Source organism: Bidens hawaiensis, unplaced genomic scaffold (assembly GCF_021521415.1).
Source record: "Bidens hawaiensis isolate Kalapana, Puna unplaced genomic scaffold, B.hawaiensis_p1.1 tig00015937_1, whole genome shotgun sequence".
Lineage (NCBI taxonomy): Eukaryota > Viridiplantae > Streptophyta > Magnoliopsida > Asterales > Asteraceae > Bidens > Bidens hawaiensis.
In genome coordinates this window covers 208,543-223,514 of record NW_027492436.1, presented here as the reverse complement: position 1 = coordinate 223,514, position 14,972 = coordinate 208,543, and the positions used below count along the sequence as shown (strand labels likewise).

The 14,972-nt window shown below is 43.1% G+C and overlaps 1 pseudogene across 1 annotated transcript; it reads left to right on the top strand.

Moving 5' to 3' along the window:
* The first annotated feature begins 275 nt into the window (after positions 1-275).
* LOC143550198 (protein DETOXIFICATION 14-like) lies at positions 276-13,295 on the top strand (annotated as a pseudogene). The gene is made up of 6 exons (XR_013138285.1): positions 276-632; positions 10,768-11,296; positions 11,391-11,483; positions 11,531-11,594; positions 11,684-12,200; positions 13,109-13,295. The product of XR_013138285.1 is annotated as a protein DETOXIFICATION 14-like (transcript).
* Positions 13,296-14,972: the final 1,677 nt, after the last annotated feature.

The following is a 14,972-nucleotide window of genomic DNA, read 5'->3' as shown; positions in this document are numbered from 1 at the left end:
ATGGAACATGGTGTACTTTATTCATTTTGTTATATGATTGGTTCCATGGAACAAAGTTAGTTACATTTCAAGTAACTAGTATCTAATCAACTATTATATATTCTTTGACATCGAAATAAAAGGCAATCGTGCAACAATCTATATCATTACCTAATAAACCTATTTAAGAATTTGATAGTTTAAATTCACATAAAAAAAACTTTTTTATTTGAGCCTCAAATTTTTTTCTCCTCCTCGGCCTAAAACTTTTTAACGATTCTCAGAGACGACCCTATTTTGAGGTGAGAACAAACAATATTATAATGAACAATGCTATAAATAAGCCCATTATACTAACACTCTACTTCCAGTACAGTTGCATCAATAACTACCACCAGGAGCTGAACTTCATCTCTTACACAATGGAAGAAGGATTGATTCTGAAACAAAGACATGAGAGATTAACATGTCATATGTTGCTGGAAGAGATGAAGAAACTAGGAATTGTAGCAGGACCGATGGTCGCAGTGACGTTATCACAATACTTGTTGCAGGTTACCTCGGTCATGATGGTCGGTCATCTAGGCGAACTTGCTCTCTCTAGCACTTCCATTGCCATGTCCCTTTCGGGTGTCACCGGCTTCAGCTTAATGGTCAGTTCTCTTAATACTCCCCATATAAAATGAATATTCATTTAGTGATCTTAACAAATATTATATTCTGAGATCTTGGGGCGTAAGTAGAATAACTTATTACCAATTATTATTAAAAATATGATGGAAGACAAGAAGTAGTCAAGTTGGGATTAATTAAGCACTTGTTGACAAAATATTTGATATTTCTTGGAAACTCATTTTTGTCTAGCATGTTGCAGTTATCCTTCCTAGTTCCTTTCAAATGTTCAGTTAACTTACTTGAAGTATAGATTTAAGTATCCACATTATTAGAGTTTATCATGATCATAATCATAAGAACTAAATATCTAGATTATTATTATTGTTGTTGTTGTTGATGTTGTCTTTAGCCATTGGATTGCTATAGGTTTGTTTATGGGTTTTGGCTTGTTTCCTACATAGTTCCCCTCTATTGTAAACATAATTCAGATATATTAATTATTATTTAAGGGGTTGTTTGGTATCATTTTAATGATTTCACTAATAGACTATCTCTGAATCGGTCAGCACCAAAGTGTGTTTGGTTCAAAAAGAAACATCTGAATTAAATATGGAGCCTATTACCAGGTTAGATTTATAAACATGATGAATGAAGCCTCTGAATCAATCAGCCCCTTTAATGGCTCAGTTTGTGGATTCCAAACAGCCCCTAAGTCTTGTTTACATTATCAAATAAGAAGATTAACAACATGCGATCTGAATTGAATTCTTTAGGATTCAAGTTAATCATCTTAATAATTGAACCAATCTTTTGGCTGTTTAGTGTTTTTGTATGTTTGCTTTAAGAGCATCATGTATTTGAGGGATTGGGTTTTAAACCATAGAACTTAACTCTTACCGATAATGATTCTTGATTGCTAACCTAATGCCACCGTAATTTGACTTAATTTGATTTTTACAATATAATAGATGGGTGAAGAAACACTAAGTGACCCCGGCAGATTACGGATAATCTTAGGGTCAAGTAGATGTTTCCCACGAGGGTTAGGTTCGGCAAAGATGGTTATTCTTCTGATGACCTGCAAAACAGACACCGTGAGCTCGTCACTGAGAAGGGGGGGGGGGGGGTACCTCCTTGTGACCACCCTCCGGCGTGAGAATCAGACTAGATTGCTCTGAATATAAGTGTATATTAAGAGAAATAGCTAGAGCAAATAAGATAATATCAGATGATATATGATAATACCAGATGATGATCCCGTTCCAAGGTGTTGGAGTATTTATAGCCGAAGGTAGGTTTCCAAGCAGGTACAGCCAGCTGTATAATATTCCTTTTCTACCAACTGTGGGCTACGCACGTGCCATGCTGGTGGTTGGTGGGTAGGCAGCGGCTGATAGTGACATGGCCGGCTGTGTACTATTCCTTTTCCACCAACTGCAGGCTATGTACGTACCACGACAAGGGTTGGTGAGTAGGCAGCGGCTGATAGTGACATTAAGTACTAGAGCGTGCTGCTCGTCGTACTGTTGTCAGTGAGCTGTCACCCTGTGATTGGTTCATGGGCTGCTTTAGTCAGATCTTGTCTATACCTTGGCAGGTATAGTACAAAAGATCCTCCAGAAGCGTACGGACTGGCTCATTTGGGCGGGAGTATTCCCGCCTTGCTCATTCCTTCTTCAGGTGACATTACTGAATTATTGAGAGTTAGTGCCTTGTGCGTGTAGCCTTACTATTAGTGCGGGTAGCCTCCGCTGATGGCTTGTATCCGCAGCTGCGGGAACAGGAGGGGTACTTCACCATTGGGAGGCTTTTCCTGCGGAAACAGCTGGCGTATGCGCGTAAGGTCTTCATCTCTCTGAGCATGGTGGGTCCTGCGGAACCAGTTGGTCTTTGCGCAGACGTCCCTCTTCAAGGTGAGTCTTGCGGGTCCAACTGGGCTCTGCTGGGACCTACCTCTTCAAGTCCCCCCAGTCCAATGTTCTTTTCATGAATTGTTAATAAGTGAGGTGAACTTTTGGACTTAAGCAAGGGGTTTTGAAAAGGGTTTTTAGTTTTAAGGTTGTCCGTGGGGATTCTTCCCGCGGTTTCCCTAATGTCACGTGCAGAAATTCCCGACTTTTCTGCTTGATCTTTGGGTATGATGCGGGTAGGTGTGTAACCTTCTCGCAAGTCAGGAGCGTTGAGTTTCACTTGTGTAGATTCTCCACGAGGTTTTGGTAGTTTTAGACATAGTGATCAATTATGTTAAACAACCAATTCCATCTTGGAGCTTCAAACAATCTAGTTCTCAACGTTCCCGCTATGCGGGGATGTTATTTCCCTTTCCACAAGCATGGCCCAGAAGATCCTTCTTGGTTTTAATTCCCTGCAAGTGCTAAGTATATGAAGGGTTTTGCCTTGACAATGTACCCGCACTCGTCTTATAGTTACTTGACTCCCAAGGTATTCTTGGCTTCAATTCCCTGCAGGTGCTAAGTATGTGAAGGGTTTCGCCTTGACACTGTACCCGCACTTGTCTTACGGTTTCTTGGTTACCAAGGTATTCTTGGCTTCAATTCCCTGCAGGTGCTAAGTATGTGAAGGGTTTCGCCTTGACACTGTACCCGCACTTGTCTTACGGTTTCTTGGTTACCAAGGTAAAGGGGTGTAGTCCCTCTTATTTTTGAATCTTTTTGAATCTTTTTGAAATTCGAATAGTTGGTGAAAGGATAAGAACAGTCCAAACTGTTGAAGGGACGTTAGCGTCGTCCGACGGTTTCTTCTGACAGTTTCAGGACGTGCAGGAAGTTATGGCGACGTGACAGTATATGGTCATTCCAGACGCTTTTTCAGGCGCGTGGGCGCGAGTTTTCGGGCGCGTGGGCGCGAATTTTACGGCACGCGTCCTGTCGACAGTTGTTGCCAGCTTGCTTTCCACGTGTCATCGTCTCATTGCGGCTGCGCTTTTCCCTCTCCCCCGCATTAAATTCATCGCATTCATTGCGATGGGTATATAAAGGGGGAAGAGGATGCATCTCAACTCACACTTTCACTTCTTTTTCTAAGCGATTTCTGGCGAATACTCTAACTTTTGTCGAGCATTCTCCTGAAATCGTTCTTCTTTCCAACCTCAACATTTCTTCTACTCATGATCCTGAGGTTACTGCCGAAGAGTCCGACGTATACCCTGAGAACCCGATGTCCGCGTCTGACAAGGACGATAAGAGTACTGCTGGCGAGTGCCAGTGTGCTCTTTCCGTCGACCTTTATCAGTACATCGTCAAGAAGTTCATGCTCGAGCCTTTCGAGCCTGAGTTTCCTGAGCCTCACCAGACGGTGTATGATGCCCCCAAGGGCAAGATAGGGATGTATGCTGCATTCTTCATCTATGGGAATCTCAGGTTCCCATTGACGAAGTTTGTGTACCGTGTTTTGGAGAAACACGGTGTACACTTAACGGAGGTGCACCCGATGGCGATCGCAAAGGTTCGCCACTTTGAATGGGTGAGCCACATTCTGGGCGTTGAGCCCCGCGTCGACCGCCTGATGACCTTCTATTCCTGGAGGTGCATCCAGGGCTGGTACACCTTGATCACTCGGATCAAGGGTTTGAAGATCTGTGCTACCGAGCGCAGTCTTCGGTCTTGGAAGCAGGAGTTCTTCTATATCTCTGCCCGTGTCGTCCCTATTGCGATGACATTCAAGAACGGGAGGGCACTCCCCAACCTTCACGCCTCCAACTACCAGGAGGCGGAATGGTTTACCAAGATCTCCCGGATCCAGACTCCGGTTTACCGCTTTGCTGAGTCTGGGATGGTGATGCTCGGGATGAGCCGGGTATGGAAGGATGCCGGTTCTGGGACGCCGCAAGTACCTATCATCCTTGAATACGGTTCGAATTCTATTCCCTATGGTATGTTCCATCTCTTTTTGCTGATTTAGGGTTTTTCTTCTAACTGTTTCTCTTTTATTTTCAGAGGGAAACAACTTGCAGTCGCTTCTGCAACCGCGTGAGAGCGGTGGTCCCGCTCAGCTGGGTACTCGTGATCTCGACGAGAACGAGTTGCCCATTTTGGAGCAAACGACGGATAGGTTCGTGGAGGTCTACCCGCCGGGCCACGAGATTTTGAGCGCCACGCGGCCAGGTAAGGGATTCTTTAACCCTCGCCCTCTTCAAGCTCAAACCTCTGCTGGAGTTTCCCTAATTTTATCTTCTGATGAGGGATCCGCAGATGGGCCTTTCTTCTTGAGTAAGAAGAAAGCTGCCGGCGTGAAGGGCAAGGCGAAGGTCGCCTCTACCGCCGATCAGGGAAATCGGTCCGACTCGGAGACCGAAAGTGAGGAAACGGCGGGGAATCCTGGTGATGGTGAGACCACTGTTCCGGAGGTTGAGACAGCTGTCACCTCCGGGCAGCCCAGTACGACGACGGTGACCGGCATGAAGAGGCCGGCTCCATCGGGTTCGTCCCCGCCTGTCAGAACCTTCAAGCTCAAGAAAACTCGTAAGTATAAATTAATCTTACCCGCAATTCTTTCCGCCATTGTTTTTAATATTTTGTCTTCGTGCAGGCGTGGATGCAACCGCATTCCAAAGTGGTGTGGGAAGGAGCAGTTCTGGACCCACGACGGTAGGGTTGGTCAACCTACCCGAGGCGATGACCCAGGCAGCTGTGCCTGTTTGCAGTATTGGTTCAGTTGCTCATCCCGTTGAGTCAACTGTTCCAATTGTGACGTCATCTCCGCCGGCTGTCAGTGCAATCTTTACTGCATCCTTCACTGAGCCGGCGGTGATTTTTTCTGCGGGCTCCTCCGCAGCGGCGGTCTCGGTTGTGAGTTCACCTCCGATGGTCTCTACCGCGGCGGCTTCAACCGTGCCTCCGGCACCGGCGACTACCTCGTCCCCGGCCGGTTTATCAGGTATGTTCAGGGTTGGGGCTTCTAGCCAATCTCTGCCTCCTTCCCATATGCCTGACCTCTTGGATGGATATCCCTTAGGTTCGGGTGATGGGTTTGGCGGCTACCGGCTTGTTGTCGACCCTACAGGTGCGTTGGGTTATTTTGGCCTATTATCTTTTTTTTTTTTATCATTTTTTCCTAACCGATTTTTGTTTTTGCAGTTTCGGATTCCAATGAGGTGTATGTTCCACGGTGGAACATCCGCCGGGGAACAACCCTTCGAACGCCTGTTGACTGCGTCGAGTGGGCGCGTCACGCAGCCCCAAGTGGTGCGTTGGGGGAAGCCATGTCTAGCTACCAGGAGGGTAGGCTGACGAATGAGCTTCGGATTCTCCTTGCCCGGATGCAGCCGCGCGTCGAGTTGCTTTGTCGTGAAAACGACAAGTTAAAGGCGGCGCGTAGCCAGGAAGTGGCTCAGGCGCTGGCTATCCGGGAGGAGAACAGGAGACTTGCCGCCATTGCTGCGGAGAAGGAAAAGGCCTTCAAGGCCCTCGAGGTTGAAGTTCAGGCCCGGCTCGAGGCCCGTTCCAAGGCTACCCAAGCTGTTAACGAACAGCTTAGGTTGGCTAAGGAAACTGCGCGAAACGCGACCGAGAGGGCCACCAGAGCTGAAGCCATTGCTGAGCCTTTGCGCGCTGAGAATGAGGAGCTTAAAGCCAAACTAGAGAGGCTTCAGCAGGCTCATGATGCTTTGGCTTTAGAAGATGCCAAAAAGCTCCAAGAGATCTTGGACCAGAGGGGTATGCTTGACCACACTGAGCGTAAGCTGAAGGGCGTTGAAGAGGCTGCTGCTAAGGAAGTGTTGCTTGCCAACCTTAACAAAAATGAAGCCGAACGCGCCCGTGACCAAGCTCAAGCTGCCCTCCAGGAAGCTCTGATCACCAAGGAATGGCTTCTACGAGAAGCGTTGTCACAGGTATGCGTAGCTTCATAATATCTTTACGCTTTTCTTTATACTTAGAAAAGTTTTTGATACATATATTTTCTGTAGGTTGTTCATCGGATCTTCACGAACACATCTTATGACGATGCCCTGAGCGCAGCCCTCAACGCTTCCCATGAGGATGGGGAAAAGGCTGGTTTCTTGCTTGGTCTGGGGTTTGTTGAGAAGGGCATCCCGCCTTCCAACTTCCCTCTTTATGATGTGGACACTGAAGCTACTTACGACCAAGCAGTGAACCAGTATGCTGCCTTCCCCCATCCGGTGGTGGAGAAGGTGAACGAAATTGCTGCTGCCGATGATGGGCTAACTATTCTCAAGGCTTTCCTTGAACCGCCACAGCCAACTGATGGTGTGGGTTCAAGTGGGTTTGGAGGGAGTGGTCCTGAAATTTGAACCTTGAGATCCCTTCCCACCGTTAGGATAGATTTACATTTCCGAAGGCGGGTAGATACCTGGTCATTCTTGTAATGTTTGAATTTTTTTGTGAAATATAAATGTTTGTGCGGGTAGGACCGTCACTTTCACTTATTGACTTGCTTTATAAACGTTGTATGACTTGCTCATGCATATTATAGTTTAATTTGGCACTTGTTTTGCCTCAAACAATATATGATTCGCTCATGCATACTTTAGTTTAACTTAGCAATTTTCCAAGTGTTTTGAATAAGTTAACCTTTCGACGCGTGGTTGTCAATAGGTTAGTGTTCAGTTTCCTCTATCATGATTGTGCGGGTAGGACCGTCACTCTCATTTAGTGGGATGACCAATCTTCACCTATAACTGACCTGCGTGAAGGTTTCCCTCATCTTTTCCTTAGAAATTTCTGCCGTTTTTTGTGTTTATGCGGGTTTTGCCGCCTTCCACACGCAACGACTTACTTCCCCACTTATTTATGCGGCGAATACCGGCATATCAGTGTTTTTGAATAAGTTAACCTTTCGACGCGCGGTTGTCAATAGGTTACTGTTCAGTTTCCTCTATCATGATTGTGCGGGTAGGACCGTCACTTTCATTTAATGGGATGACCAAACTTTACCTATAACTGACCTGCGTGAAGGTTTTCCTCATCTTTTCCTTAGAAATTTTTGCCGTTTTTTGTGTTTATGCGGGTTTTGCCGCCGTCCACACGCAACGACTTACTTCCCCACTTATTTATGCGGTGAATACCGGCATATCAGTGTTTTTGAATAAGTTAACCTTTCGACGCGCGGTTGTCAATAGGTTACTGTTCAGTTTCCTCTATCATGATTGTGCGGGTAGGACCGTCACTTTCATTTAGTGGGATGACCAAACTTTACCTATAACTGACCTGCGTGAAGGTTTTCCTCATCTTTTCCTTAGAAATTTTTACCGTTTTTTGTGTTTATGCGGGTTTTGCCGCCGTCCACACGCAACGACTTACTTCTTTTCACACTTATTTATGCGGTGAATACCGGCATATTAGTGTGGAAAGTGCATAAGTATAAATGTAAGACCATCAGCGTCAATGTGATAAGGAGAATCATTTCCATTAGAAGTGGCTCTGGGCCTTTTCTTTACAAGTTTGGAATTGATCTACATGCAACCTGTGTAATTGAGCTCCCTTTCATGTTCTTGGGATGGGGGTGTCATCGAGCCTTTCGAGCCGATATGCACCTGGTTCGGAATCTCGTTGTTTACGCAGTATGTAGTCTCCAACATTGAAGCTGCAGTTTCATTAGTGTTTTCCCCAACTGGGGTTCTACACGCATTAGCCTGCTTAGCGTTCATTACGCCACGAGGTGTGTGAGTTTCCCATTTCTGACGAATGCTTCGACGACGTCCTTCAAGGCTACGCATTCCTTCGTGGTGTGGCCTTTTGTCCTGTGGAAGTCACAGAATTTGCTTTGATCAGCGTTTGGACGCTGTCGGATTATTGGAGCCTCTGGCCATGGGAGCCTCTCGGTGGCAAATATCTCGGTGACGCTTTTGGTGAGTGGCGTCCATCTGGAGTTTCGGTTCGACGACTGCATGTTATCCCTTCCACCTAACCGAGGGTGCGAGCCGGATGAGGTGTCAAAGTTTACCCTTGACTGCCAAATACCAAGCTTCCTCTTTTTGTTTTGTTGGGCGGTAAGGACGTTGTTTTCTCTTGTTTTTTGAGTGTAGAGGTTTGTGCTCTGGGGAAGATTTCTACCCAGTTGCTTTTCCGTTTCCGCGAAGCGTTTAGCTGCTGTCATGATGGCATCCCACGTGGATGGCATGCCATCTTTACCCGTTAAGGTGCGGATGAGCTCTGGGTCTTCCGCGCCCTGGATGAAAGCAGCGCGAACAAGATCTTCGCTAATAGTGCCCAGACTTAGCTTCTTTGAATTGAATCGCGTGATGAAGTTTAGTAAAGACTCATCTTCCTCTCGGATGCAGTTGAGGATCGTCCATTGCTCTTCGGTATACTTTATTTGTTGACTGAAGTGTTGACTGAACTTCTGCTGGAAGTCTGCCCAATCGTAGATGTGATGGACCGGTAGACGGTCGAACCACGCTCTGGCTACCCCAACAAGCGTCATTTGGAACATGTAACACCACGTGGGTTCCGTCCAATTGCTGACGGTTGCCCCCGCTATGAATCTGTTCAAATGATCGTCTGGGTCAGATATACCATCATATGTGCCAATGTTGGACATTTGTTTGGCACTTTTCGGGGCAATTGCTTCCGCAATGTCCCTTGCAAATTTGGACGTTCCCGAATTTGCAACAGTTGGTCTGAAGGTTTTAGAGAAGTCACGTGGGTTTCCACCCGCGTTTTTTGGTTTAAAGGTTTCTCCAAAATTTCTTCTGTGGAAATCTGCTTGTTTACGCTTCCCTTTCGCCCTATGGCGCGGATTTGCGTCACTGTCAGATTCTTCCCAATCTTTATCATACTCGCACTCATTACTCATGTTGAGCTGTTGTCGAGTGCTTCCGATTTCGTCAGCCTGTTGGAGTGAACGTAAACGTTCATCCAACTCAGGTTGGAATTCCTTCTGACGTGCTTCCGCCCACGCTTTAACTTGATCAAGTGTTTGGCGGGGGAGCCTCGTCTGTTGTCTCTCCAACTGGGTATCGGTGAATCCCAGGGGAGGATTATTTACTGCACTTGCCCCGGCTTGGGTAACCGGGGTAGTGTTCGTAAATATTGTGTACTCGCCGGTGTTCCCCCCAGTAGCTGGGGTTGTGGTTACCGGGGTTTCTTGGTCACTCGCTGGCCTTGGCACCGGAGTAACCTTAACCATCTTTCCAGAGGTTTTGAAAAAACTGAAAATTAGTTCTAGCTTTTATGCACGGATAGCGCCAATGAAGAAACACTAAGTGACCCCGGCAGATTACGGATAATCTTAGGGTCAAGTAGATGTTTCCCACGAGGGTTAGGTTCGGCAAAGATGGTTATTCTTCTGATGACCTGCAAAACAGACACCGTGAGCTCGTCACTGAGAAGGGGGGGGGGGTACCTCCTTGTGACCACCCTCCGGCGTGAGAATCAGACTAGATTGCTCTGAATATAAGTGTATATTAAGAGAAATAGCTAGAGCAGATAAGATAATATCAGATGATATATGATAATACCAGATGATGATCCCGTTCCAAGGTGTTGGAGTATTTATAGCCGAATGTAGGTTTCCAAGCAGGTACAGCCAGCTGTATAATATTCCTTTTCTACCAACTGTGGGCTACGCACGTGCCATGCTGGTGGTTGGTGGGTAGGCAGCGGCTGATAGTGACATGGCCGGCTGTGTACTATTCCTTTTCCACCAACTGCAGGCTATGTACGTACCACGACAAAGGGTTGGTGAGTAGGCAGCGGCTGATAGTGACATTAAGTACTAGAGCGTGCTGCTCGTCGTACTGTTGTCAGTGAGCTGTCACTCTGTGATTGGTTCATGGGCTGCTTTGGTCAGATCTTGTCTATACCTTGGCAGGTATAGTACAAAAGATCCTCCAGAAGCGTACCGACTGGCTCATTTGGGCGGGAGTATTCCCGCCTTGCTCATTCCTTCTTCAGGTGACATTACTGAATTATTGAGAGTTAGTGCCTTGTGCGTGTAGCCTTACTATTAGTGCGGGTAGCCTCCGCTGATGGCTTGTATCCGTAGCTGCGGGAACAGGCGGGGTACTTCACCATTGGGAGGCTTTTCCTGCGGGAACAGCTGGCGTATGCGCGTAAGGTCTTCATCTCTCTGAGCATGGTGGGTCATGCGGAACCAGTTGGTCTTTGCGCAGACGTCCCTCTTCAAGGTGAGTCTTTGCGCTAACCTAATGCCACCGTAATTTGACTTAATTTGATTTTTACAATATAATAGATGGGGATGTCTAGTGCTTTGGAAACATTATGTGGACAGCAATACAAAAAATCTGGAACTCTGATTTACACTGCTATTTTCTCACTTTAAATCATATGCATTCCTCTCGCAATATTTTGGAGATACACCGGATCATTACTCATTCTTATTGGTCAAGACGCTTCCATTTCACAAGAAGCCGGGAGATTCATCACCTGCCTCATTCCTGCACTCTTTGCTTCTGCAATTCTTCAACCACTTGTTAGATATTTCCAAATGCAAAGCATGTTATTACCCATGCTTGCTAGCTTAAAATTCGCATTATGCCTACACAATCCACTTTGTTGGGCCCTTGTGTATAAAACTGGACTCGGGAGCATTGGCGCCGCAATATCAACAGGGGCTGCCATGTGGTCAAACGCAATCGTTCTCTTGTTATACATGAAGTACTCCCCGTCGTGTGCAAAAACGCGTTCTCCAATCTCACTTGAAGTGTTTCACGGGATGAAACAATTCTTCAGCTTTGCTATTTTGTCAGCAGTCATGATTTGGTAATTAATCACCCAAGCTCAACACTCTATTAACTACTTGTGAATTTTTTAATTTTTGTCATGGTTAATATTTGTGAAATTCTAACATTTGCCGCCTTGAAAGTTGGTCGTACGAGTTTGTCATATTGCTTTCCGGGCTTCTGCCAAATCCAGAGCTTGAATCTTCAGTTCTTTCCATTTGGTATGGTATCATTATCATCTATAAGCATTATAAAAAGTAACCCAAATTCGAGACTAAACATAAAATACAATTTCTACACTCTATGCTATACCTTATGCATTTGCTGCCGGTGTGAGGTTTGCTCTATATCTCATATATCTATATTTTTACATGCATGAGTCATATGCTTATGTTAAGATGATTGCGGTACGATTTATTTTTTCAGCACAAGAGTCTCGAATGAACTTGGAGCAGGGAATCCGAGAGGGGCGCGTGTGGCAGTTAATGCCATCATGATTCTTGCAGTTGCTGAGACAACTATAGTCAGCATAATCGTTTTTCTCAATAGGCATATTTTCGGGTACATTTTCACAAATGAAAAAGAAGTTGTTGATTATGTGACAAGAATCGCCCCTCTTATATGTGTAAACATCATAATGGATGGTACTCTACAAGGAACCCTTTCAGGTAACATTACCTTTATTCATGTTTTTTTTTAATATTTGAAAGGTGATTGTTTAACTATTGATGAAATAAGTGTTGCAAGAGGTGTGGGATGGCAAGATCTTGGGGCGTACGTGAATCTTGTCGCCTTTTATCTTGTTGGAATCCCGGTTGCTGCTTTATTAGGATTTTGCACCTCACTAAGAGGAGAGGGCTTGTGGACTGGAATACTAGTTGGTGTCACTATTCAAGTGTTTCTACTTTCAGTTGTTACATTTTGTACCAATTATGAAAAACAGGTACTTCATTTTCTTCGTTCGCTTTCATTTTCTTTTAATGAACTTTTTTTCTAAGGAAGAAGAAAACCTTTAAGGGAGTTAGGGGTGAGCATGCAACCGAAAAAACCGATTCGAAACTGAAAAAACTGAAAAATTCAAACCAGAAAATCCGAACCGAAACAAAAACCGACGGTTTGGTTTTATGTTTTTGTAAAACCACACTAACAATTCGGTTTTGGTTTTGCATGTAAAAAATCGAACCGAATTGCTAAATTTTTGTTTTTATTATATTTCGTATTAAGTAATTTATAAGAATTTAATAAATATGTAACTTCAATATTTTTGATCAAATGTATAATAGTCTATTATTTACAATTAACAAAATTATTTATACCTAAATTCATTATCTTTTGTCAACTTTTTTTTCGGCCTAAAATTTTCAAGCTCAAATGGCAAAAACTGAAAAAACCGAAACCGAACGGTTTCAAAAACTCCAAAAACCGAAGTTTTGGTTTTAGCCAAAAAACCGCACCGAACTGCACCACGCACACCCTTAAAGGGAGTGGCATAGTAAGCGCACGCGTCATGTTCTAATCCAAGCTGTTAGTCACATTTATTTTATGGTCTAAGTTTCTTCGGCTTGTAAGAAACTCACAAAAATTTGATAGGTAAAACGTGTCACGATCAAAGCAGGTAATATTGCTTGCGGGTTATGTTTGTGTTCATTGACCAGAAATACTTTTTGTCAACCTATCTTTGAACATTCGTGTTAAATATCAGATCAGTATAGGAAATTTATGTATTAAAAAACAATTTCTGTTTTTTCGAACATACTCTTTGTTATTGTACCCATTTATAGTTAATTATAATTCAGATGGACCAATTAATAAGTAAATAAGGAAATGACTGAACTTGGTGGTTCGGTGCAGGCGACAAAGGCAAGGGAGAGATTACTGGAGGAAGAATGTTTAACACAAGATGTACTAATGTGAAGGAAGCCAATTTTTTGGTTCAACGCCAACGGTTTTACAATGCTTATAACTTGTTGCAATGGTTAAGAGTTGATTATGGTATAATCAAGACGTCTTAATTGGGATTAGGCAATTTCATTTTGTGTAAGGAGTTAAAGAGTTCAACATATGTTTCTTATTTGTTCTTGTCTCAGTTGGGATACTTCTTTGATGTTGCCTTAGTTTCATAAAAAAATTATATCCTTCTTACATAGGTAGTTAAAGTATTAGTCGACTATCGATCTTGAGAACTTTAGCCTATCGAATCAAGACATTTGGTAAAAAACCAATTTCTTTTTGTTGGATTTTCGTTAATGACAATGCATACACTAACTCTACTATTAAATTACATGCTTTAACAATGACGGAATTTGAATCCATACCCCTCAAAAATGAAGTTTTATCTAACTGCTTGACATTGCTAGCTAGACCAAAGACCGTTTACACTAGTAATTTGTGATTTTTTTATAATAATTTCGGAATGTACTCTTCACGCATGTGAAAAATTTAAAGTGATAGGAGTACAATATTAAAAGTTGGGTAAATGTGTGAAATACCGAGAGCAAAATTACACAATTAAATAACTTCATACTTGAGGAATGGAGATGATTGATTAGTGGCCTGTCAATCTGTCATTGATCCAAATTGTCGTTAAAAAATATAACTTTATTTCTCAATCTTTTGTATGTGATCTTTTACACATTCATCTCTCTCTCTCTCTCTCTCTCTCTCTCTCTCTCTCTCTTACTATTTCCTCACAGGAATCGTCTTTATTTTAGAAAAAAATAGGTGAACACTAATTACTAAACAACATGTGCATTTTCTAAGGACAATGTGTCACACTGAGCTATCAACATTAAAACAAGCTGTCGACATCTGAATTAGTAAATATATGAATTCTTTGAAAGTTTATTTGTCAAATTTGATTTATATAAAACAATGAATGTTGTGTCCGATTGTCTAGACTCGACCAGATACCGGCTGGATGTTGTTAACCTTGATCTTATATCAAATTAATGTCGAACAAAAACATTTAAATCCGAAAATAAATCATCAAATGAAAACAGTTGGCAAAATCAAAATTTTTGCCAGATTGGGCATGAAATGGCCGGTAAGAATTTGTACTTTATCAAGAGGGTGTTTTTCAGTTTGTGGAGTCACATCTATTGACTTAATGAAGATTGAAGATAAGAGAGGCTTTTTGGCCGAACCTTATTCTCGTTCTAGTTTTCTTGTTTCCTAAACTAGAGACCCTAATGTATCCCTCTATATATTGTAATCCTTATATTTGTAATTCCTCACTAGAATGAGAGGTAAAACAATAATAACAATACATCATGGCTGAAGGCTGTAGCCCGTAGACATAGGTCAGTCTAGATCGAACCACATACTGATCTTATTTTTTTGCTGTTGATTTGTGTGTGCTTACAACTTGATCTTATTAAAAGGACCTTAACGTATATGGCTACCTATAAATGTGAAGAACAAAAGATACAAGCTTAAAGATCATTATTACTTGTTTATTTTATATGGGTTTTTACATATTCATTTTATTGTTGTTGAGTACATGAGCTATCAACTTTAAATATTAAGTTGTCAACATCTTAAATCTTAAATATTGTAAGGCCCCGTTACCGGTAACCCTACTTTCATGTTGGATTTACTTATAAACGTAGTTCTAAATATCAGAGTTAATTAAAACATTCGCGGAATATAAAAGCTTTCATAAATCATTTCATAACAAAACACCTCTTGTCTTAAAACAACATCTTGTCTATCAAAA